The sequence below is a fragment of the Lineus longissimus genome, chromosome 2 (genome assembly GCF_910592395.1).
Source record: "Lineus longissimus chromosome 2, tnLinLong1.2, whole genome shotgun sequence".
Lineage (NCBI taxonomy): Eukaryota > Metazoa > Nemertea > Pilidiophora > Heteronemertea > Lineidae > Lineus > Lineus longissimus.
Genome location: NC_088309.1, coordinates 15,062,839 through 15,089,885, shown reverse-complemented (window position 1 = coordinate 15,089,885; position 27,047 = coordinate 15,062,839). Strand labels below are relative to the sequence as shown.

The following is a 27,047-nucleotide window of genomic DNA, read 5'->3' as shown; positions in this document are numbered from 1 at the left end:
AAATTTTCGCGCCCTGGGTATGCATGAAATGACGTCGTGGGTTGATTCATTTATGTCGTGGTATAATTCAGATTTAATGGTCACCATAATTCATGAAATGCGGGGGTCTGATTGGCTGTCTACTATTATGAATATAGTCGTGGTATAAATCTGATTTATCCCGACCCTTAATTCAGATATTTGTCCACTCCCGCCATTAAATCAGATTTATACCACTCAGATATTTGTCCACTCCCGCCAATGGCTGGCGGGAGTGGACAAATATCTGAATTAAGGGTCGGGATAAATCAGATTTATACCACGACTATATTCATAATAGCAGACAGCCAATCAGAGAGCCGAATTTCATGAATTATGGTGACCATTAAATCTGAATTATACCACGACATAAATGAATCAACCCACGACTATAATCGTTTTAGACCCACGACTATATTCGTAATAACAGACAGCCAATCAGAGAGCCGAATTTATGGACGGAAGTGCGATTTATGGACGCCGGAAGTGCGATATATGGACGCCATAAATAGCACTTCCGGCGTCCATATATCGCACTTCCGGCGTCCATAAATCGCACTTCCGTCCATAAATTCGGCTCTCTGATTGGCTGTCTGCTATTACGAATATAGTCGTGGGTCTAAAACGATTATAGTCGTGGGTTGATTCATTTATGTCGTGGTATAATTCAGATTTAATGGTCACCATAATTCATGAAATTCGGCTCTCTGATTGGCTGTCTGCTATTATGAATATAGTCGTGGTATAAATCTGATTTATCCCGACCCTTAATTCAGATATTTGTCCACTCCCGCCAGCCATACCGGCCAGCCATAGTCGCGCCATTTGTGGAGCCAGGTAGGCCCGGCCATTGCACTGGCTAGTGAGACCATCATCTGGCATGTCTGCATGGACAGTGGACGGCTGCCGAAAGTTTCGGGCCGTGCGGAGGAGAAGACGAGGACAAAGCATGCAAACATGGCAACGTCGATAGGGTAGAGCTGCGCTGACCTGAGCATCCCCAGGATGGTTTTGTGAGTGATTTTTCCACTTTTTTATTGGCAGAGCGTATTTTCACTGTCACGTGCACTATGTTTATGTTATGTATGTATTGTACACACGCTGTACTCGATGTACACGCTTTGAGGTATGTGTCCAGTACGGAGGCGTGTACATCGAGTGCACGCTTTGAGGTATGTGTCCAGTACGGAGGCGTGTACATCGAGTGCACGCTTTGAGGTATGTGTCAGTATGGAGGCGTGTACATCGAGTGCAGCGTGTGTATAATACATACATGGTGCACGGGGCGGTGTAAATAGAAAATAGTCCCTCGATCATAGAGTCCTCAAGCAAATGCTAGAATGATTAAGTCCTTAACACTAACAGAGGGGGAGAACGGGTATTTTCGGGACGCCTGGATGGGCCGAAAATCACTATCGGGATTCGGGATAGACACCCTTATTTTAGCGGGATTCGGGACAAGCCATGTTTTGCGTCGGGATTCGGCTGAAATTGCTTAGGCCATAGGAATGAAAGTATTAGAATACCGTCCTGATGATCCAGAAAATTGATGAGGCTTTTTTTCATTATTCATTATTCATTATTTTTTTGAAAATGTAATAACCAAGCAAAATGTCCGAGTAGTTTGTAAAGATAATGTATTTTATTGAAAGTATTAAAGCACATATGAAAGATAATATATTTTCAGACATGTCAGGGTAATATTTGCCATGCTGCAGCATGGACGGTTTATACGAGAGTACAACAGTGCTAACAAAAAAGACAAATTGTTGATATTGTCCCACATTGACCACTTGATTTAGAGTCCTCTCTTCCTAATAGGGTCCTTCTGGCAATCATCACATTGAGGGTACACATCATCATCATCATCCACTCCCTCCAGGTTTTCACCACAAAAGATACAGATTGGTTCATAACCACATGAGTAGTACAATTTTTTAATATGTTCTCCACAGTCAAGATTTTTTATGTACACATCTAGGCCCTTGGGCAGATTGATGTCGCCTGAAAAATGATATAAAATACATGTCAAGATGGCATTTGTATTTGTACCACACCAACAAGATCTGTGCTGGAATCCCCTTTTACATTCTCCGTCAATGCAAGAGTCGTGCCTGCAACACCTTCCTTCAGAGTGTATTTTCTGCAGTTCTTCAATGAAGACAGTTTGAACTGTGAATGTTTTTGATCCATAATATCTTGAACAAGTTCACCATAGCTGTACGACGCATACTTGTCAATGGCAAGAAACCGCCACACTTCTTTCACTTCATTCCCCACCAAGATTCGGACTGCCACCTGAGAAGTTGTTGCCATGGCTGCTGAAAGTGAAAGAAGAAGGTATTAACAAGCCTCCTGGCTAGAATTCATGCATGTGACGTGTGGGGACTGTAGGCCTACGGTAGCTCTCCTACAGTACAGCATGAGTAGGCATGGTAGGTACGTATACAAACATAGATGAGTAGTGCATGTACGAACGCAATGCATGCATGGTATGCAGAAGAATCTGACATGCACGTGGTCCTTTCAGTTCGCGCCTTCAACTGCGCATGTGCATCAGCAGCACATTTTACACATCTGAATCAATGCGACACAGGCCGTGAAAGTATCTCAAAATATCAGTAGCAATATGGGCCATCTGATCACAACAAACATCTGAGCGAAACTATGACAGTCTGATAGCTTGATTGCCATCGAGAGTTGTTGGTTACATGGATGTTTTCAGTTAAAAAACTCACCTTTTGCGTGTGAATGCGAAAGATTTCACAGATTTTACCGGGCGGCCATGATGGTTAACGCAGACAAACGAGCTGTTACGAGGACGGTGATTGGAGGATCGCTTCGCGCCAAAACAGGCTTCGTAGATCTTCGGAATCGTTCGGGTTCGCGCTTGTTTGACAACCACGATCGTGTCTCTTTTTGAATAGATGTGCTAGAAACACTTTTAAACCAAAAATCAAGTTTGTGTTCTCATTTTTGGGGGAAATAATGAAAATTTTCGGCGGCGGCTTTGGGGGCATGCGGGCGGTGGACGGTAATCTAATACTTACATTCCTAAGGCCTTATTGGGAAACGGCCTTTTTTCATAACGGGATGTCAGGACGGGTACACCCTCTTAACAAACACCTGTGCTGCCGACTGCATGTACTAGCATGACTGGTGCATTGTATTGTGTACATGTAGGCTGGACTAGGGCATGATGTAGCCTACTGAAGCTAAGCCTACACCACACACACACACAGTACACAGACGCATATCGATTCGTGTGTACATGCATGCATAGCCTACGACAATCTGGATCATGTGGATGAAAATCGCTGTGATTTCCAAGATGGGCCTACCGTATTTATGCGAATTTTATTGCACTGCTCTAATATTCAGGGTGCGCTTAAATTAGGTTATAAGCGCAGAACAAAAATTACCGCTAAGTTCCAATGATTCTAAAAATTCTAAAAAGGCTGACAAACTGGACTATGGAATCCATAGAATCGCCCATAGAAATTAGTGTTGGCAGTTCAAAAATTTCTATTAAGAGCCCCTGTCTGAGAAAGTAGCACTGGTTGTGGAAATGACCCCCCTAGAATTGGACGAAAATTGGTGTGTGGGTGCATATACATGTTTCATGGAAAACCCCCAATTTTTTTTGCCAGGGGTGGCTTTTTTGTTTTCAGCGCCCCCTGGAAGAAGTTGAGGTAGGCCTAAAAATGTAAAATGGGCTAAAACTGCAAAATGCATGAGTTTTTGGCTCACCGTAGGGGAGTCTATACAACACCGCAGTGTCCGTCGTCCGTCGTCGTCCGTCGTCGTCCGTCGTCCGTCGTCGTCGTCGTATCCTGTTTCAAAAACAGTGGCACGTTTCTTAACCGCTAAGCCTATGAACTTGTAACTTTGTACACAGGACTCCCTTGGTCAGATGACCTGTGACACTAAATTTCGGTCCGATCTGATTCTTAATTTGGCCACCAGGGGGCCGAATGTAGATATCTAAAAAGTGTGATATCTCGCTTATTAATAACTTGTTTGGAATGAAATTTTTGTGGTAGGTACTCATAGCAAGGGTACATCATATATCATACGGGTTTTTAATTTGACCTACTTTTCAAGGTCACAGAGGTCAAATGGCGTAAATTGGCTGTTTCAGTGTAACTATGGCACGTTTTTCAACCTCCACAGCTATGAACTTGAAACTTAGTACATATAACCCCCTATACCAGATAACCTCTGGTGCTGAATTTCGGTCTGATCTGATTCTCAACTTGGCCACCAGGGGGCCGAATGTGGATACCTAAAAAGTGTGATAATTCGCTTATCAATAACTTGTTTTCAATAAAACTTTCGTGGTGGGTACTAATAGCAAGGATACATCATATATCGTACGGGTTTTTAATTTGACCTACTTTTCAAGGTTGCAGAGGTCAAATGGCATAAATTGGCTGTTTCAGTGTAACTATGGCACGTTTCTCAACCGCCACAGCTATGAACTTGAAACTTGGTACATATAACCCCCTATATCAGATAACGTCTTGTGCTGAATATCGGTCCGATCTGATTCTCAATTTGGCCACCAGGGGGTCGAATGTGGATATCTAAAAAGTGTGATATCTCGCTTGATGACTTGTTTTCGATAAAACTTTTGTGGTAGGTACTCATAGCAAGGATACATCATATATCATATGGGTTTTTAATTTGACCTACTTGTCAAGGTCACAGAGGTCACAACGCAGACACAGATATGGCCGAAATTGCATGTTTCGTGTTTTTCGTGTTGTGGCAATCCAAAGGTCGTGAGTTCAAACCCCGGTCAAGGACGGCCAAAAATATTTTTTTTATTTTATTATTTTTTTTATCTTTTCCCTTTTGTCTTTTCTGACTTGTATCTTACATTTTCTTGATTTTTTATTTATTTGGTGCCATATCATTAGGTGGCTATCTTGGAAATCATTTTTTGTCATTTTGTAGCCTATTGTTGTCACTAGAGTGATGAAATTGTTGGTGGATGTGTATACATATCACCCTGGTTTATCATTTGACCTATCAATCAGGGATCACTGAGGTCAAAGTTAAAAATTCACCATTGTCATCAAGTGGCACGTTCTTCACTATTATTTTGACCTAGACTGTACATGCAAGCTTGGTACCGCAAGTCTCGGATTCACCACTTGGCCAGGGCCAGTTCTGAACAGATCACAGATGCATGTGTGAATAAGGAGAGGCCTACATGATCATAGGAAAAAAGGCAGTTGTCTGATTTGTCATACCTTACAGAAATATTAGAACAGCTCATAGATCATTCCAAATTTAGGCCCCACAGGCCAAAGTGGCAGCTGCAAGTACCGCACGTCAAATTATGCTTATGATTAACCCACCACAATCGGGTGGGAAACTTGTACCATGTGACCATTACTTCTTGGATTTTATTGAAAATTATTTCAAAGATGCCACTAAATTTGTGCACGAAAGGCGCCCTATAAGTATAGTTGGAGACCATACATAAATATGCTGTACTACTACTATTGTTTCAATTCAGTTAGGAGGAAAGGATTTCTATGTAGGGTCTGCTGTATTTAGGTTCTACATCACTGAAACTGAAAAAAATACATATTTGAAAAATATCAGAGAATAATTTATTCAGTAAAGGCGCTCCATACATTGACCACTTCCTGTTTCTCATCTTGCAAGAGACTGCACATGTGCTTGATTTCAGGATTTTCAAAGTGTTATTAGTGCATTATTGGTAAGTTAAATGCAACATTTGGGACATGAGGTTTGATTAAAATGTACATTGGACCTACACTCATTGTATTTTCTAGTATTAGTAGGTCTGAGGTGTGTTTTTGGAAGTTTGGTCATGATGCTCGTGCTCAACTACATGCAATACACACAGCATGCATGCAATGATGCATGTCGTCTACACTACATTATTGTATAGGCCTACACATTGTTTGTTTACAAAACATGTACTGGTCGTGCTGGCCACTGTATACTAGTACATTGGGTTAATTGTACACAAAATGTACTGACTGTCCCTGCCATACCAGATTCTGCAGTCAACCCAGTTTGCAAAATTCAGCTGGCCACAACAAACTAGCAGAAAACTAGCATCTGTTCTTTTGTTCATTGTGCCTCTTAAAAGGTTTGTTGTGGATGGCGTGGCAGTGACTTCCTCCGGCTGGTGTGATGTTATCTCTTACAGCTAAGAAAGGTCGATCAAACGTTCTTGACACTTTCTGTCAGGCTGTGGTTGGGCTTATAATAATAGGCTCGATAATAATATGCTAGTACATGTATTTCATTTACTTTTTTAGGTTGTTGCTATTTCTATGAGTCATTGAGTGTATTGCTGATGCAGATCAAGCTTATTTAGGGCTACTGCGGTAAGTCTTACATCACCTGGTGTAATATGACGATGTTGTCGGAATATTGTCTGTGATATCGCCACCTTTATTGGGAATCAACGCCATGACGATATACAGTATACACACAGTGATAACTGAATATTACATTGATTAGTACGACATCGTCTGTGTATATGTATGATGTACATGACATAATAATTTTGTGCCCCGCCATGGCAAAACCAGTCGCATGGTGCACAGAAGATGACGTATGTTGTACATGACAACTGTTTTAGAAAACTTTTTCTCTGTCTCTTTTCAAGATTGACACACTTAAGCAAGGTTGTGTGCTATTGACACCAAAGTGGTGGTGGGGTTGTTGGAGGTTTTGATAATGTAAGTACACTGACATAATTGGATCACCAAGTACGCATACTTTCAAGGCATTATTTTATCAATGTATCTATTAGGAATTGGTGGACACTTCGCGATGGTAGTTCAACCCATGGCTGAACTGAAAGTTTTGTGGTGTGATCTCCTATGGTAGAGGAAATTCCCTATTGATTTTAGGCCCAAACCAAAGTCCCAGATGTCCACCAGGCCACCAACTTGTTTTCTTTTTGACAGACCTGAAACGTATGTGGGTCATGACCTACATGTAGTGAAAGGGAGATTCTCTACTAGTTCCAGACCCTATTCAAAATCAAACATGGCCGCCACATGGCTACTATCTTTGCTTTTCAAAACCACTTTAGTGGACGTCAGGCCTTTGGACTCTGGTGTCCATGGAGCAAGGGCATGCATTGCGATTCGCCTGCTTTCACGTTGCAGGTAATTTGATAAACCTTTTGTTCTTTCCCAAAACTTTCTAATTTAACCTGTTTCTCCTTCTTGTTTCAGCTAACGCAGATTTGGCTTGCACTAGCCACGACGACCTTCCACTGCTGACAATTGACCAAGTGTCCTTTGTACGCCTGCCCTCCGAGTGATATTGGCTGTGCCTGCCATATAACTCTGGCATTGGTGTTTATTGCCTCTCACCAAGACCCTCTCACATTGGTGAGAACATAGTTCAAGTGTCAGCGTACACTTGAACTTAATCGCAGGTGTCAGCGTGCACCTGTGCCTGCCGGGTAACTCTGGCATAATTTTCCATTGATGAATTTTCATCTCGAGAATTCTCATTTGGAAAATTTTGCGTAACGCTGCTGGCGCTTTCTCAAGTTGTCTGCCCTGCTTGAGACAGCGTGCAACTTTCCACAGGTTGCACAGTCCAGGCTCTCTCACGAGAACCCTAGCAGCACAGCAGGCTGCACGCCTGTTATATAAGCATAAGCAAACGAAGAACATAAGCATAAGCAAACAAACAACCAGCAAAGCAAACTATATAATCAGAAACAAAGAAAGCAAGCAAACCAGACCTACGAAGCAAAACCAAGTGAAGCGCTATCAAAGTTATGTGAAGAAGAAAAAGGTACTTCTCAAGATTGACCAGCAGAACAGTCCATTAAAGCCTGAAGGAAAAAGGTTGATACTCATTTCCCATCGACTCCATTTTATAGGTGCATCTTGTAGGACCAGCTACTCTTCATCATCGTTCCGACTATTTTACTGTATCCACCGTCATTCTGTACTATGTCTTTGTTATAATATAAGTATATTTTTTCTTCATAAATAAACTCTTACTTGTATATTATAGTAGACTTTGGTTCCTATCTATAGATAGACAGAGACATAGCTACAAAGGAACTGTTCCTGTAATATTGTTCATCACCAAAAGTGCACAGCTAATTGTGACAATTTGGACAACCGGTCAAGACTCAATAAAATTCATCGGAAGGTCGAGTGTAACCCTCTGATTGTTCAGTTCTTCAATATATTTACTACCCGTACTGATAATATATTTCCTACTTCTACCTGCAACAACGTGTTACTCCTGTTGATATTGAACCTAAGATTGTGACGATCATATTGGCCACAGAAAGGGTACGACATTATTGTCGCTGATTATGACTATTGGGGATAGACCGATCAAGAGTGTGAAGTACAATACTTCTGAAAGACAAGTACATATGAACTGAATCAACTTCTTGAAATATTGCACTATCGAATTATTTAGGGAAAAAAAGCGTGTCGCGCTTGTAGTAAGTTGTGTCAATCGTATTGTGTAATTTAATCCGTGGAATAGATAAAAGTAAGCATGATATCTGTTGAACAATACCGTTCAGCTGTGGGCTGTTTCTATAGTAGAGCAACATCCAGCAAACATAAGGACATTGGTCAGTGTGGATGCACCAAAATCTTCATACCACACAGAGATAACTCGAAAGGCTACAGTCTGTCTGAACTGTATAGCTACAACATTAGGTTTGACGAAATTACCAAGAAAAACAATGACCAGGTAGAAAATGTAAGAGCGGCTGCCCATTACTCCTCATTACAAAGCACTTGTGAATACTATTTTTCATGCTGCCTGCTGGAACATCTACTTTTATGTCGTTCATATAACTTCGATAAATTGAAATTAAGTGGTGATGTAGAAAGTAATCCTGGACCAATGGATAATCCACAAATAAGTCGAGTTGTCCAAGGCCATTTCCACCAAGGAGATCACCACTTCTTCTCTACCGACTCAGTTGGTAAGCAATGTGTTGCAAATGCAGTGACCGCACTGATGTATTCACTTGTCATTTCACCTTTGCATTGGGCATCAAATGATTTGAATGACATCTTGATGAATGGCGACATGTTGTATAGGAGTTTCAACAGTATTAGTTACCTTGCAGTTGACGAATTGCCTCCATTAATCAAATGTTTCAATGAACATTTCAAATTGAAACGGCTTGGCTCGACAGTAAATGTGATTTTACATGAAACAACAGTGGAATTGCCAAACTTGTCCATTCAAACTGCTGTTGATCACATCACAACTTGCACTGGAGCAATCTTGATTATTGGATACGATGCATTTGCAGTGATGTTTCATGAAAATGCTTATTATCTCTTTGACTCTCATAGCAGAGACAAGCATGGTAACCAAGTTCCTGATGGAACATCAGTATTGTTAAGCTTTGGTGATGACTCTCAACTTCAGTGTTATATAAACAAATACGCCAATGATTTGCATCAACTTATTTTTGAAGTGACTTTCTTCAAAGTTAGTATCCTCACACCAAAAGCCTTTCGATTAGCACTGAATAGACAACATGATCCACTCCATTTAAGCTTACCAGTACGCACCAGAAATATCACTGAACCTTCATCAACCACTGTTCCAAAAAAGATTAGAAAAAAAGATGAAAAAATTAACCATTCTGATGATAAGAAAATAACCCAACCAAATATTTTGAAGACACCTGCACATACAGCAATTTCAGAAAATGAATGCATGTCTGAGACAATAGTCTATCCGAATGACATCACGACTCCCTCCATAAATGCTTCGCATAGTGCCACTTCAACCAAAGAAAGATTATCATCAAATTGTCAGAAACCACTGTTAGATCATCTTGCGACATATTTCATGGATCAGAACGAAAAACATGAAAGGAAGAAAGCGAAAATGAGGGCCTACATACGTCAGAAACGTACTAATCCAGATTATAAAGCCAAGGAAGTCAAAAGTAAGCAACTGGTTCGTGCTGATCCAGATTATAAAGCCAAGGACGTCAAAAGTAAGCAACAAGTTCGTGCTGATCCAGATTATAAAGCCAAGGAGGTCAAAAGTAAGCAACAAGCTCGTGCTGATCCAGATTATAAAGCCAAAGAGGTCAAAAGTAAGCGACGAGATCGTGCCGACCCAGACTATCGAATTAGGGAAAATGAAAGAGGAACATCAAGCAAACAGAAACTGCGAGCTGATCCAAACTATAAAGCCAAGGAGGTCAAAAGTAAGCGACGAGATCGTGCTAATCCAGATTATAAAGCCAAGGAGGTCAAAAGTAAGCGACGAGATCGTGCTGATCCAGATTATAAAGCCAAAGAGGTCAGAAGTAAGCGACGAGATCGTGCTGATCCAGATTATAAAGCCAAGGAGGTCAAAAATAAGCAGCGGGTTCGTGCTGATCCAGACTATAAAATTAGGGAAAATAAAAGAGGAACACCAAGCAAACGGAAACTGCGCACTGATCCAGATTATAAAATCAAAGAATTAAAAAGTAAGCAACATGTTCGGCAAAATCATGAAGTAAAAGTCAAAGAACGAAGAAACAAACAAAAAAGTCGTAGCGATCCAAGAATATATTCCATTGAACAAAATAATGATTTATCGAGAAAAAAGAAATACAGATGTGCTGAGGAATTCCAAGAAATTGAAAGAGAAAGAAAACGATTTAAGCGGTCAAGTGATCGAGAATATAGGCACCAAGAAATGCTATCCAATAGAATGCAGAAAAAGATATCTAGAGCAAACGCCAATTACCAGTCTGTAGAAAAAACATTACGACAAAAAAATGAGTATGGTTCCAACCTTGACAAATGCATAGACAAATTTCATCAAAAAATTAAAATTGGTCCCCTTTATGTTTGCACGTGTTGTCATCAAACGTGGTTTAAAGATTCTGTCATTGATATCAAAAGAGCTAGTGTATCAACGGCACAACAAGATTTGTTGGCACAATGTAAGACTGAATATATATCTGTTGACAACAAAGAATGGATCTGCCGAACTTGCCGAGATTCCGTCAGTAAAGGGAAAATCCCAAAATTGTCAATTGCAAACAATGTTGGCTTCAAAGTAAAAGACAAACCACAAGAACTGGAATTGTACCAGTTGGAAGAAAGACTTATATCATTACGCATTCCGTTCATGCAAATGAGAGAACTTCCAGTTGGTGGTCAGAAGATGGTGAGAGGCAATGTGGTCAATGTCCCAGTAGATGTGTCAAAAACAGTTAGGTCTCTACCTAGAAATTTATCCGATATGGAAACCGTGCCAGTAAAACTCAAAAGGCGAATGCAATACAAAACCAATGAATTTATTGAAAATATCAGACCTACTAAAGTACTTAACGCTCTGAAGTGGTTAAAAGACAATGGTCCTCTTTACAAAGATATCACTATCAATGACCACAACACTTGGAAGGAATCTTTACACCAGCAACACTCTGGAGCCATGTCAGAATTTGTTGACACAGCAGGATCAGAGCCTCGCCCAAGCACTTCACAGTTATTGAAACAGGATGAAGATGGTATTGTCAATTTTGAGATGATCACGGAAAACGGCAAAGATATATTTTTTAGTGCTGACCCAACAGCTTCTTCACCTGTGCCAAGCACGTCCCAACTGAAAAGAAACCGTCAAAATAGTACACCTCATTTTGACATTCACATTGCCTCAAATACAGAGGATAAAACTAATGATAATGACACCGATGATGATAGCGATCATTTCAGTGAAGTCGACGAAACAGAAAAAACATCTGGCAACATGGACACAATGCTCGATGCTCCGGAAGTTGCTGAACCTCAGGAATTCATATTTGCCCCTGGAGAAGGCCAAAGACCACTAAGCATATTTCAAGATAGTAATGCAGAATACCTTTCATTCCCAACAATATTTTGTGGAAATGGTAGATCTGAAAATGACATACCAGTGCACTATAGTGATATCAGCAAATATGAATTGAGATCCGTAGATCGCCGAGTTTCCCAGAATATTCCTAATCTTTTCTTTAAATTGAAGAAAATACAAATCAAACAAATATCTGATAAAGTGAAGTTAGCTGTACGGCGTTGCAAAAGCAAAGGAAAAGCTTACACAGCCGAAGATGTGTTAAACAGCAATGTTCGAGATAATATTGTTCGCTTGGATGAGGGCTATTATATATTCAGAACCATACGGAATTCCCCACCCTACCTCGAAAACAAGAAAAAAGAAGTTTTTGCTATGATACGACAACTCGGAATACCAACTCTGTTCATGTCTTTGTCAGCTGCTGATACAAGATGGTCACCACTCCTTAAGACACTCGGCTTGTTGATTGACAAAGTAGAATATACTGATGAACAAATAGAGCAGTTTAACTGGCAAACAAGAAGCCGACTGCTTAGTGCTGATCCTGTAACCTGTGCTAGATATTTCGATCATAGATTTCAGCAATTCATGAAAATTGTTTTGAAAGGACCACATTACCCACTGGGCGGTGAAATTAATGATAGCTTTTATAGGGTGGAATTTCAGAATAGAGGTAGTCCACATGTACATATTGCTCTATGGATAGAAGGTGCACCAAAGTATGGCTCAGCCTCTGAAGAAGAAGTTGTGAACTACATTGATTCTGTAATTAGCGTATCAGCAAATGTCAGTGAATCTGATAAACCATTCCTTGCATTGCAATATCACAAACATTCAAAGACATGCAGAAAAGGTAAGCATCCAGTGTGCAGATTTGGATATCCAATGCCACCAATGAGAAGGACAAGAATTCTGGAACAACTTGATCCAGATATCGATGAAGAACTTCTGAAAAAATACAAGGCAAATTTCACCAGAATTAATGAGACTTTGAATGAAATGGGTGACGGAAAAGATGTCGTCCTCACGTTTGATGAATTTCTTGCACAGTTAGACATGTCAGAAGATGAGTACATCAAAAGCATTCGGTCATCCCTAAAATGTCCAAAAGTATTCCTAAAAAGAGAACCTTCAGAAATCCGTATTAATCCATACATGAAGCACTTACTTGGTGCCTGGCAAGCTAACCATGACATTCAATTCATTCTTGATGGATATGCTGTGGCAGTCTACATCATTGCATACACCTGCAAATCCCAGAAAGGAATGAGTGCTCTTCTTGACACCGCATCCAAAGAAGCAAAGGCAGACAAGATGGAACTCCGACAAGCTGTTCGCCACATGGGAAACAAATTTCTCAATTCTGTTGAAACGGGAGCACAAGAGGCAGCATATCTTGTACTACAAATGCCAATGACGCGCTGTTCACGAGATGTGGTCTTCATAAATACCAATACCCCTGAGGAACGTCCATTTATATTAAAAGACCGAGACAAATTAGAGAAATTGTCACCACAATCAACTGATGTACAGACTCTTGGAAACATCGGCCTCTATGCTAAAAGACCATTTTGTCTTCGAAAATATTGCCTTGCTGATTATGTGGCATGCTTCACCATTACATATCCAAAAACTGAACATGATGATGATCTCTTTCAAGACAATGTAGATGATTACCCTTCTGATGATTCCAGTGAGCTTGATGACCAAATGACTTCAAAACATGTTCACAACATAGATGAGGACCATGATTTTAACGTAGAAAAATCCTACGTCACAAAGAGTGGCATGAAGATAACGAAGAGAAATAAACCTAAGGTCATCAGATATGTCAAATTCAATAAAGACAACGATTCTGAAGCTTATTATAGGGAGAGAATATTACTGTTTCACCCTTGGATGACATCTGAAAAAAACTTGCTGGGGGATTTTGAAACCTATGAACAGCATTACAACTACCTGAAAACAACTACACCTATTGAAGCCAAACGAAGACAGTATGAACAGAACATTGACGAGTTACAAGAGGCTATTGCCCAAGCAGAAGAAGGCGATATCATTGAGCAAGATGAAATTGATCACACTATCCAAAGTAGCGAATGCTTATTCTTTGACCCTGAGCATGCAAATAATCAGAAGACTTATGACATTGGCCAAGACATTGGTATTTCTGTTCGTCCACCTGGTCATAAAGTTGAATTGATTGGTAAAAGATTGCCAGATGATCAGTACAAAGATTTGCTTCGAACTTTGAACCATAAACAAAGAGAGTTCTTCACACATATCGTACAAAGATTGAAGACCAGTGATGATCAACTGTGTACTTTCCTAACAGGCGGGGCAGGAGTTGGCAAATCGCAAGTTGTTAAAGCCCTATATCAATTCATGCTAAGACACTTATGTTCCGAAGAAGGTCAGAATCCAGAGGATCTACGAATACAAATAATAGCCCCCAGTGGATATGCAGCATATGTTGTCGAAGGCTCTACAATACACTCAGCATTTAGTATACCATTCAAAAAGAATTTCAAAGCTGACTACATACCCCTGGTACAAGAAAAACGAAATACACTACGAGCTAAATATAGGCACTTAAAAGTCCTTATCATCGACGAGATATCTATGGTTGGCTGTGGTATGTTCTCCTTCATTCACCAGAGACTAACGGACATTTTAGACAACAAGAACCTATTTGGAGGAATACATGTCCTTGCCATTGGTGATATGTATCAACTGCAACCATGTTTTGACAGTTATGTGTTTGAAGATTCAAATGCACCGAATGCCTACTTGGCAGGTAATTTTTGGCAAGAATACTTCTTTGTGTACGAACTTGATCAAATAATGAGGCAACAAGGTGACATGACATTCGCCAACATCCTAAATAGATTAAGAACAGGAAAACAAACCCAAGATGACTTGACTCAATTAAAAAGTCGTATGATTACCCAAAATGATCCAAATTATCCTGAAGATGTACCTCACATATTCTTGCTTAATAGATTAGTCGATGCTCATAACAACAAACTTTTCGATAAAGCAACTATGACAAAAGTAACAATTGATGCTCATGATGTTCTCATAACAAATGTTTCGGAAAAACAAAAACAAAAGATATATGACAGCCTAAAAACAAAAGACACGTACAAAGCCTCTGCAAACCTCCAAAGGACACTCAACATTGCTGTTTCCCTCACATATTCAACAACAATTAACTCCGATATAGAAGACGGCATAGTAAATGGCTCATCCTGCATTGTAAAATATATTGAATTTAAAGACATTGTTAAAAATCCGTCCATTATATGGGTTCAATTCGAAGAAACAAAGATTGGACAACAAAGATGAGCAACCAATCGCTCCCTTTACTCAGACCACATCGACAAATCATGGACACCTATATTTGCTGTCAAACGTCAGTTCTTATGGGGAAAACATCATACCATTATGAGAAGTCAATTTCCCTTGAAACCCAGCAATGCAAGAACTGTCCACTCTGCACAAGGGGGCACATTCAAAAAGCTTGTGGTTAACATGAACACTAACCAAGTACTGCAAACAACACCAACAAATTTAATGAAACATTCACATTATGTTGCTTTAAGTCGAGTCCGATCCATCGATGATCTGTACATCCTTGACCTCAATGAAAGTGCCATTTCGCAATCAGCCAAAGTGATCAAGTACATGAGATTAATGAAGCAGAAAAACAAACTCTCCTTGTGCTACACACCTGTCTACCAGGGAAAAGAACTTGCCATTGTCTTCAATGATGCTACATCAGTGTATGATCATTTTGATGAGATTAAAAAAAATCAAACCATCACAACAGCGTCCGTCATTGCACTTGCAAATTCTCGGTTGAAACAATCTGATCACACTGAAACATATGCCTTACCAAATTTCAGACTTGTACGTAATGATCACCAACCGACAGACAATATCATGAGACCAATGCATGGACTGATGCTATACATAAAAAAAGACATTACTGTCTTGGAAACCACAACCGATCGAACAGACACTTTTGAAACAATCCTCCTGCACTTACAGCCTCCGCAATCTATCTCGTGTAAACAATACTATGTCCTTTTCATAAACGTGTATCCAAATTCCACTTGGTCAAAACTAATCAATAATTTCCATACTTGCCTTTTGCCCTACCAACAATTAGAGAGATTCTTCATCATTGGAAATTTCAATAACATTGACAAGCCAGTACTAGCTAATGATCCAGATTCAGCGAAAGCAAACAAGATAATGGTCAACATGTACCAGAACGACTTGGAAACCATCATGATGCAGAGATATCAATTTGAACAATATATTGGAGAACCAACCACAAAAGGTCTGCCAAAACATTCCAAAAGGGATGAACATCTGTTTACACAATCAGATAATGGTATGTTCACCGCCTATCAATCAAATGAAGAAACAAGCACGAAAAAAAAGAAAAAAGTTTACAAGTGTCCACATGCAGAATTAGATTTAGTGTTCACCAATCAATTGAATACCCAGTACATCCACTCACTGCACATAGCTGACCAGAGTTGGTCAAATCATCAAATAATACAAACTGCCCTGTCTTACCAGCCATCAAATCTACTGAAAATTGTCTACCACAATGCTAGATCTGTCTACGCACACTTTAATGATTTAAAACCGGATCCAAACATAACCGCTGCATCTATTGTTGCATTAGCAGAAACACGTTTAAAACGATCTGATACCGACAAGAACTATTCTATCACTGATTTCCAGCTTGTGCGCAATGACCAAAATACTGCCAACCCTGTGCAAAGACCACCTCATGGTCTAATGATTTATGTGAAAAATGATATAAGAATAATGGAGAAACGATTTATTACCACCAGTAACTTCGAATCTATATCTCTTTGCATCCATCCAAAAGACTCCAACACAGTCATCCATGTCATTGCAATCTACACAGCACCAACTTGCACATTTCAAAACCTGGTCTATAGACTACAAGAGTGCCTCTCAACATATGAACCAACTGAAAGGTACCTCATCATGGGCGATTTCAACATGAAGTCAATAGCTAATACTGAAAACTACAATGCTAAATTAGAAACCTATATGTTGCAAGGATTTGATTTCACACAGCACATGACAAAAAACACCACAGATTTTGACTCAACGTTAGACCTAGTCTTCACCAACACTGCTTTATCACATGATATTGAACTTGTCGATGTCATTGACAATTATTGGTCAGATCATAAACTAATATATACCACCCTGTCCTATTACTAGCCATTCCATATATATGTATGAGTACGCCTACCAGGGTACCTATCACCTATTCACATATCGCACATAATTAACAGTACTAGATTGCTTTCTACGGTGAGCACAATGGCCCCTGGCCGTTTCATTTGATGCAATATTATGAGGGCACTATTCAAAGTGCCAAGCTAAATTTGATTGATATGAATATAAAAACTAGAAATTTGAAATTTGCTTGTCAGCAAATTTGATAGCCCCCACGGGCCCACACAGTACACGTATGGAGGATTGAAGTCTATTCCGTTTCGCGGATGATCTATTTCCGGACAAACACGCTCACGCTTTCTCAAAATCACACGCTCAATAACATTTAAACAACACCCTAACCTTTTCAGATGGGCAGGATGGATCATCGATAAGCATTTAAGGCTATTCCTTTATTTTATTCCTACATTCAACCGTCGTTCTTTGCTCAAAATACTCGACAGCTCGCCACTTCGGGGGATCCCCCACTTCGGCAAAGAGATACCGCCGCCATGATGCATGAGGATATGACGTCACCATTACGGGGCGGAGCTTATGCTAATGTACGTGTGATTGACAGAATCGTGCCGGAGATTTGAAAGCAAATCAGAAAATCGGCGCATAAAAACGCTTCAAAGTCATCAAAATTATCCGAATTTCGAAAAAATCTTTAGTTTAGTTTGATGGGACAGGGGTGACAGTTTTTCAGTTGAAATAGCAGTTTTGCTGGACTACCTCCATAATATAACCTGGGAAGAATGCAGAAGCCTAGTACCTTCTCCTAGTAATCTCAATATAGACCCCACATTTGTTGTATGTGGGGTCTATAATGATGTTGAACTTCCATGAAAATCAGTTGCCACCTGGTGGCCGCCTGGAGAATTTTGTAACCAGGGCTCAAAGTTGGGGGGAAATTGTAAGGGTACCACAAATTTCGGGCTTCATTTTCAAAATACTCCAAGTGAATGCCATGATATAGGAAAGGCCCACATACATAGAGTTGAAAAATGCAAAACATACTGCGGCACCATTTCAGAGTTTTTAGCTCACCTCTTAGCAGAGGTGAGCTTATCCCATACCGTGGCGTCCGTCGACCGTCGTCGTCGTCGTCGTTGTCGTCGTCGTCCGTCGTCGTCCGTTAGCAGGGCACGTTTCGTAACTGTTAGAGCTATTGAGTTGAAACTTGGTACACATGTACCCTTATGTAATGACACCTTGGAGACCAAGTTTCGGTCCGATTCGTTTCATGGTTTGGCCACCAGGGGGCCAAACGTTAAAAGTGAAAATATGCAATATCTCCCTTAATATTAGTCGGGAAATTTTGAAAAAAATATGGTAGGTACTTCTAGCAAAGGTGCATCATATATCCTCCGGGTTTTTGATTTGACCTCCTTTTCAAGGTCACAGAGGTCAAATAGTGTAAATTGGCCGTTAGGATGTAACGATGGCACGTTTCTAAACTGCAATGACTATTGATACCAAATTTGGTACACATTTACCCCTTAGTCAGGTGATCTCAGGGACCGAAGTTTGGTCCAATATGATTCACCACTTGACCACCAGGGGGCAAAATCCAAAAACCTTAAAAATGTGATTATTCCTTAACTTCTTGCCCGATTGCCACCAATTTGATATCATGGGTATATCTAACCACCATACAGTATATGTCACACAGGTTTTTAATTTGACCTTCTTGTCAAGGTCACAGAGGTCAAATGGCGTAAATTCGCCGTCAGGCCGTAACTATGGCACGTTTCTTAACTGCAATGACTATTGATCACAAATTAAGTACACATGTACCCCTTGGTCAGGTGATCTCAGGTACCGAAGTTTGGTGCGATCTGATTTGCTGTTTGGCCTCCAGGGAGGGGGCCAAATCCTAAATTCTTCAAAATGCCATTATTCCTAGTAATGACTTGCCCGATTGGCACCAATTTTATATCATAGGTACATCTAATTCTAACAACCATTCAATGTGTCACCCGGGTCTTCTTTGATTTGACCTACTTTTCAAGGTCACAGAGGTCGAATGTACTGTAAATTGGCCATTTTGGGGAAATTGTAATTGCTTGGACCTACATCAAACCTAACACTACATGACACAATACCATGCTCTTTATCCATCTTTCCTCCACATGAGGTGAGCACAATGGCCCTGGCCATTTCATTTTATATTTGGCCCCGAACAGTGAACTTTGGCCATTTCAGCCCTACTATGAGCTCAAAAATCTAAATCCTCCAAATAGATATTTGACATTCAGATATACTGATTTATACCTTCTTCCTTATTCTAACAAATGCACTAAAAAGTTCCATGGCACTCTGAGGGGTTTTCATGGTTGCCCTCTGCGAAGTGGCACGGATCCCATGAAGGGCACCATTTTGACCTATCTGGAACCATCTTTAGGGACTGACAAAATTTTACTCCAGATAGCCAGACACTTGAAATATCCAGGATCATCAGTCTTTGTCTTGTACATCACAGAACAGGTGGAATCACTATGGCATTATGTATGGCTCTTGAGATATCCAATGTATTATCCTAGCCGAAACGGCCACCAGGGGGCTCTGAAGTCAATACCTCACTTTACAGCATCTCCATGGATTTGCCATTGCAAAACCTTTGCTAATCTTTTGGTGAGCAAAAACAAAGGAATTCCTGTGGCACTAACATGGAGTGTCCAGATACATCATTAGGGGGCGCTTTCATTCGTACAAGTTTGACGCGGACTTCTCCAGACAGATGCCATGGTGAAATCTCCTCAGATATCATCTATGACCCTCATGTAACTGATCTAAGCAGAAATCACTGTGGCATCTTTCTGGAGTTGTTGGTATAACAGTGGTGTAAATGCCTAGGGATGGGGTTGGCATGGTTGGGAGAAAGCGCTAGTAGAGCCAGAGAGGAGATGGGGATCGGGTAGACTCCGGAATGCACATGCAGCTGAAGGTGTGCCTAAGACATGTAAGACTAAAAGGGACTGTGAGAAAAAGGAGTCTGTGTTGAAATTGTTTGGGAAAACCACTGTTTGGAAAATTAGTTTAGTTAGTTTTTAGCTCACCTCTCGGCAGAGGTGAGCTTATCCTATGCCGTGGCGTACGTCGTCCGTTGTCCGTTAGCAGGGCACGTTTACCGGTAAAAAAACTTCTCCCAAACTAATGATCGGATTGCAACAAAATTTGTTGTGGTTATGTGTCTTTTTACTCATAATAATGTTCCTAATTTTCAGTGTAATCCAATGACAAATAACATGCCGCCATCTTGAAAATCATGTAACTCGGATTTTAAACTATTGGTTCATTCTTATGGCAAGACAAAGCGGAATTTATTCAAGACTTTAGAATTACCATTCAAGAAGTTAAATATAAGTTCAAGAAGGAAATATGTTCAAGACTAAAATATGTTCAACCTTGAATCAAATGTTTTCAACCTTGAATAAAATATGTTCAACCTTGAATAAAATATGTCCAACCTTGAACAAAATATATTCAACCTTGAACAAAATATATTCAAGACTCACGTGACCATATTCAAGACGCACGTGACCACAAAATTGATGACGTAGAATCTGTGGTACTTCTGATGCGTTCTGTTTCACGACATGATTGGTTGCCTGTATAGCCTAAACACTCAAACATGTCAAAAGACAACGAGAATCCGATACAGTGGTGTCGGCCTTAAGAATGAAAGGTGAGAGGCATTGCGCATTTTGAACCTATAATTTGCCTGATATGTCTGTGAAACATGTATCGACTCTGACATTCACTCGGCATCCATGTCATGATGTGTAGGATTACAGTACATGTCAGGTGTAGGCGGCTAGGTACGTGTACAACCATGTGTCAAAACCTCGTGCGAACAATTCGAGCTCCATACGCAACACAAGTACCATGGGTTCGGGAAAGTCCGGACGCGGGTTCGGGAAAGTCCGTAAAGCATCAAAACATGAGCAACTACGTCATCAATTTTGTGGTCACGTGCGTCTTGAATATGGTCACCTGAGTCTTGAATATATTTTGTTCAAGGTTGAATATATTTTGTTCAAGGTTGGACATATTTTATTCAAGGTTGAACATATTTTATTCAAGGTTGAACATATTTTATTCAAGGTTGAACATATTTTATTCAAGGTTGAACATATTTTATTCAAGGTTGAAAACATTTGATTCAAGGTTGAACATATTTTAGTCTTGAACATATATTTCCTTCTTGAACTTATATTTAACTTCTTGAATGGTAATTCTAAAGTCTTGAATAAATTCCGCTTTGGCTTGCCATACATTCTCCTCTTTTGCCTCCTTACTCATGTCACAAGTATCACTATTGAAACCATCGTCCTTGGCAGAACATTTAACATGTTTAAAGAACAGTACAAGATTGAAGGAGTCAACATACTCGTAGTTCTTATTTTAAAATTGAAAACAAAAGCCACTAAGTCAGCATAGGCTTTGTAAATAAGAACTTTCTTGCTTTGCTCCTCGCTCCAGTCCATGTCCTTGGACAACTTATAGGTAAGCACATGGTCATGGACCATTTCATTCTATCTGAACTGTATTTATAATTATTGTATCTTTTCACTTGCAGTTCTGGATTATATCGTATCAAGAGAGAGCATTTTTGACAAAAATCAAGGTCCCTGCAAGACGGGTTAGGTCGACGGCTGCCCCAATATTTTGTGATCCTGCTGTACCAATTAAGTTGAAGTTCATCACCAATCATCCTGATCGTCTCAATGCAGATGGAAGAGTAGAAGATGTCCCAACTTACCGCTTTCAGAATGATTCGATTGATATGGAGCAGTCATTATTTGAGGCAAAAATAAAAGAAGCATGTTTAGATGCATTTGACTTTAAGCTGTCAGTTGATGGTGAAGAATGGGACAATGCTTTCAGCATTATCAAAGGGAAGGAATTCTCCTATTCCGAATCATCTCTGTCATGGATGTCACCAAAGCCTACTTTATTGCGTAAGTATGATTCAAAAATTTAGGCTCACCTGTGGCTGTGAGCCTAATAGTCTTTATGACACAGTGGGTGAGGTCAAATATAAAAGTTAACTCTGACACCGAGATTACACAAGTGTAACCCTGAAAAGTTAAGTTAAACTAAACCCTTAACCCTTAACCCGAGCTACACTACAGATTAACTATTAGTTAACAACAAGTTGACACAGAGATGACACTTTTTCAACTCTAAGTTAACACTTCCTGGTAGGATTCAGTGAACCTGTTCCATGTACATCAATGCAACGAACAGCACAGAACGTTGGAGTGCATACTGGAATAAGATGTATTTTTGAGTTCACAACAAAAAGCTGGGGTTCTGATGAAGTTTTCTCCCTTCCCTGGGAAAGAATTTGTGGCTGTGGTACATCAAAGATGGCTGCAAACCCTAACTCTAATATTTGACTTCCCTCAGTTTTGACTCGTAGTTAACTGCCAGGCGGTTAACACCTGATGTACATGAACAGTAGTGCATTTTCGCTAACTCTGGATGATTTCCTGGGTTTAATGGAACACCAGAGTGACTCTGGTGTCATCTCAGTGTGAACTTTAGGGTTAACTTGTAGTTAACCATGGGTTAACTAAACTCCCGGTTGGAGGTCAAATTCAGGGATTAGTGGAACTATAAGTTAACACCTGGGGTTACCACATAGTTAACTTTTAGATTTGACCTCGCCCAGTTACCCTTGTTGATCTATCAGTTTCATTTTGTAACCGCTTATGCCAGAGGTCTCAAATTTGATACAAATGTACCCCTTGGGGATCCCTGTTCAGACTCGGATCAGAGACTGAATTGTGGCGTCAGGATCTCCAGTTTAGCCACCTGCAGGCCAAACGTCAAAAATGATAATATGCTATTGCTCAATTAATACTGGTCCGAAAAATGTGAAGAAAAAAATATGGGATTCACTTCTAGCAATGGTGCATCATACACAGGGTGGCCCAGAAAAAACACAACCGCATATTTCCCGCATCATATAGGCCTACCCCAAACCACTGGTACCAGTAGTTGGAGAATTTTTCTGGAAGAAAAATGTGCCCAAACTCCAAAGATATTACGTTTCGGTCCAGTAATTTTCATGCTAGCACATTTTTTCTGAACCTAAGTCAAGGCAATATGCAACAAGTAAGAACCTAAGATAAGATTCTTGAAACCCATTTGAATGCGGCGCTTGAATGTGAACGTGGCGGTTAAACGTATACGTTACGTAACCCTTGTCACTTGTCATGATGATTTATTGTTTTACAGGTTTCTAGTTGGCCCTGCTGCTCCTGGAATGTAGGAGACATACACATCCCGTTGAGGCCTTCTCGAAAATGATTCATTCAAATGCAACCACTGACCAAATCGACCATTGTTAGCTCACCTCTTAGCAGAGGTGAGCTTATCCCATACCGTGGCGTCCGTCTTCCGTCGTCGTCGTCGTCGTCGTCGGCGTCGTCGTCGTCGTCGTCGTCGTCGTCGGCGTCGGCGTCGTCGTCGTCGTCGTCGTCGTCCGTCGTCCGTTAGCAGGGCACGTTTCGTAACTGTTAGAGCTATTGAGTTGAAACTTGGTACACATGTACCCTTATGTAATGACACCTGGGAGACAAAGTTTCGGTCCGATTCGTTTCATGGTTTGGCCACCAGGGGGCCAAACGTTAAAAGTGAAAATATGCAATATCTCCCTCAATAGTAGTCGGGAAATTTTGAAAAAAATATGGTAGGTACTTCTAGCAAAGGTGCATCATATATCCTCCGGGTTTTTGATTTGACCTCCTTTTCAAGGTCACAGAGGTCAAATGGTGTAAATTGGCCGTTAGGATGTAACGATGGCACGTTTCTAAACTGCAATGACTATTGATACCAAATTTGGTACACATTTACCCCTTAGTCAGCTGATCTCAGGGACCGAAGTTTGGTCCAATATGATTCACCACTTGACCACCAGGGGGCAAAATCCAAAAACCTTAAAAATGTGATTATTCCTTAACTTCTTGCCCGATTGCCACCAATTTGATATCATGGGTACATCTAACCACCATACAGTATATGTCACACAGGTTTTTAATTTAACCTTCTTGTCAAGGTCACAGAGGTCAAATGGCGTAAATTCGCCGTCAGGCCGTAACAATGGCACGTTTCTTAACTGCAATGACTATTGATCACAAATTAAGTACACATGTACCCCTTGGTCAGGTGATCTCAGGTACCGAAGTTTGGTGCGATCTGATTTGCCGTTTGGCCTCCAGGGAGGGGGCCAAATCCTAAATTCTTCAAAATGCCATTATTCCTAGTAATGACTTGCCCGATTGGCACCCATTTTATATCATAGGTACATCTAATTCTAACAACCATTCAATGTGTCACCCGGGTCTTCTTTGATTTGACCTACTTTTCAAGGTCACAGAGGTCGAATGTACTGTAAATTGGCCATTTTGGGGAAATTGTAATTGCTTGGACCTACATCAAACCTAACACTACATGACACAAGACCATGCTCTTTATCCATCTTTCCTCCACATGAGGTGAGCACAATGGCCCTGGCCATTTCATTTTCTATGTTAACGTTCCCAATCAAGCGCGCGGAGTGTTAAAATTGGGCTTTATGCAGATATTGATTGAACTTCTTTTTTTGCCACAGCTTCACAGGGCAAGGTTACATCTAAGGACCTACCGTATGGCTCAGAGCCTGGAATGTGCGCTGTTGTGTTAGTCAACATGGGTAATGGAGAGGCAAAAAGTTCATCGGATATCTGCTGACCAGCATTGAAAACCATTCAAATGTTGATGACGAGCTTGTGGACCATGAGAGTCCAGTCATACATTCTTACACAAATGGTCAAATCCAGTTTGTAGACCCAAAGGATGTCAGCACATGGCGTGATGATAGTCAAGATTCAGAGGAGTTGAAGGTACAGGACATGTTGAATACAACATCTTCCATAAGTGATTTAGTAACAGGCGAGCTTATTTGTGAAAGCTCAGTTCGTCGAAAGGTTCCTGATCATATTTGGTACTTGCACCAATATCCAGGATACTTTGTTCTTAATGTAGAGTGCAAGCAGGTGCCTGACTATAGTGCTAGGATCAAGTGCATTCACCAAATGTTGACACAGATGCATTTTCAGAACTCTGTATTTGGCCTTGTTATTTAAAAAAAAACCTGGATTCTTATAGTTATCTACAAAAATGGTGACCGATTCTCAGTAAATCAAATAAGCAGGTCGCTCATCGATTGTGAAGCAAATTTTGATATTGAAAACTTCAAGTTTTTGTGCTCTTGGCTGTACAGGATCCTAGACTACAGACTAAAATGTTTAGCTGGCTAATTTTGGGGACACGAGTCAGACTCGTGTCTGGCAATAATGTCTGGTACATGTGCAGTACATTGTGTATTGTATTATTAGATGGTGTTGCACTGCAAAGGCTATAAGATTAAAACACCCGTGAGAATTTCATGGTTTACAGTATTTAATACTGTACAGTGTCTGTCTGAAAAAAATATATTGGAAGAATCATGGGACAATTTATCATTGTTACTTAAATACATGTAGGTCTTCTTTCACATGGCATCATGGTTGGTTTGTCTCTATGGGGACCACCATAAATGATAAGGCCACGCTTAGTTTATTCATCCATTGGCATTCGGATCCTCTGACCTTTGAAAAATCGGAAAATGAAAAGAAAAAATTTCCCAACGAGACATTTTGCACCGTTTTAATTTTTAGCTCAGCTGACAAAGTCAGCGGAGCTAGTAGAATAGCTGTTCAAATGGTGTCCGTCCTGCAATCCATCCATCCATCCATCCATCCATCCATCTAGGGACCCATCTGTGGACAAAATTGGACATTTCTGATTGGGAAGGCCTAGCCACTTCGTTGACGGTGCTAAATTAGGAGTTGCCCAAGGTGAACTCAAAACACGAAAAATCAGCGCGATCCGACCTGTATTAAGAGAATGAGGTCATTTCGCGTTTAGATTTCTTTCCCTTTTTACCTCGGTCCACAGAGCAAATATTGTTTTCAAATGTGGCTGAATATTTTTTAATATTTTTTAATTTTTTACTTTTAATGGAATTAATATAGTTTTCACCGCCAGTTGGCGCTGCAGGCACATTGACTGAATTTTGGCGATTTCAAATTTGGCGGTGGCTCAACTTTTTGCAAGCAGTGCCGCTGATTGGCCGATCGACAGAAGAGATGCCACCATTTAAAAATGGCGGTAGTCGCTGCTTCAATGAAGATGAGTGAACTTTCTCATGTTCAATCGGTTGATACTCTTTTAATCAACATGACCATGTACCTGAAATTTGTTTAGGTACTGAGAAGAGTCTATATAATTCAGATTTATCGATAGTTTTTTATAATATTGCGGAAATTTTGTGCACAAATTAGCGAAAGTTGGTGCTCGTCTCATGTCATTTTAGAGCGAGAAATTTGTTTCCGTCGATCTCTACCACTGAAAAATCGCTTGCATAGCTTCGAATTTTTGTGAAAATAAGTATCTGAACTTGGTTTCAAATAGTCTAGAGAGTTACCTTTGTGGTGATACATATGGTATGTGATAAATATTTGTAGAATTTGTGAAATTCGGTTTTCAAACGTGCCGATGAAGCAAGCGATCTCGCGTGAATTTTGCAAGTCCTGATATGTCGTCCGGGTGTCAAAAATCACTCGCCTAAATTCAATTCAAAGATCAAAAATAATATCTGAACTTAGTTTCAAATAGCCTACCCAATTATCATTTCGGTGATATATAATGCATGCATGTAATAATTGATTAATCTGCCTAAAACGCGCAATTAAAACGGCGAAAGATCGTGATAAACACTCTGGTGGCGGTCGCACTAAATAACGACCGGTAGGGCCCGGCGTGTGGCGGAGAAAAAAAGGTAGCGCCCGGAGGTTGAAACGGGATTT

General features: G+C 40.3%; 2 long non-coding RNA genes across 2 annotated transcripts; both read left to right on the top strand.

The window, feature by feature from the left end:
• The first annotated feature begins 866 nt into the window (after positions 1-866).
• LOC135482673 (uncharacterized) lies at positions 867-27,047 on the top strand. The gene is made up of 3 exons (XR_010446261.1): positions 867-1,031; positions 21,728-22,109; positions 24,770-27,047. It is a non-coding gene; the product is annotated as an uncharacterized LOC135482673 (long non-coding RNA).
• Positions 3,834-8,974, top strand: LOC135482671 (uncharacterized). Its single transcript, XR_010446256.1, has 4 exons — positions 3,834-5,752; positions 6,324-6,392; positions 6,677-6,749; positions 7,254-8,974. It is a non-coding gene; the product is annotated as an uncharacterized LOC135482671 (long non-coding RNA).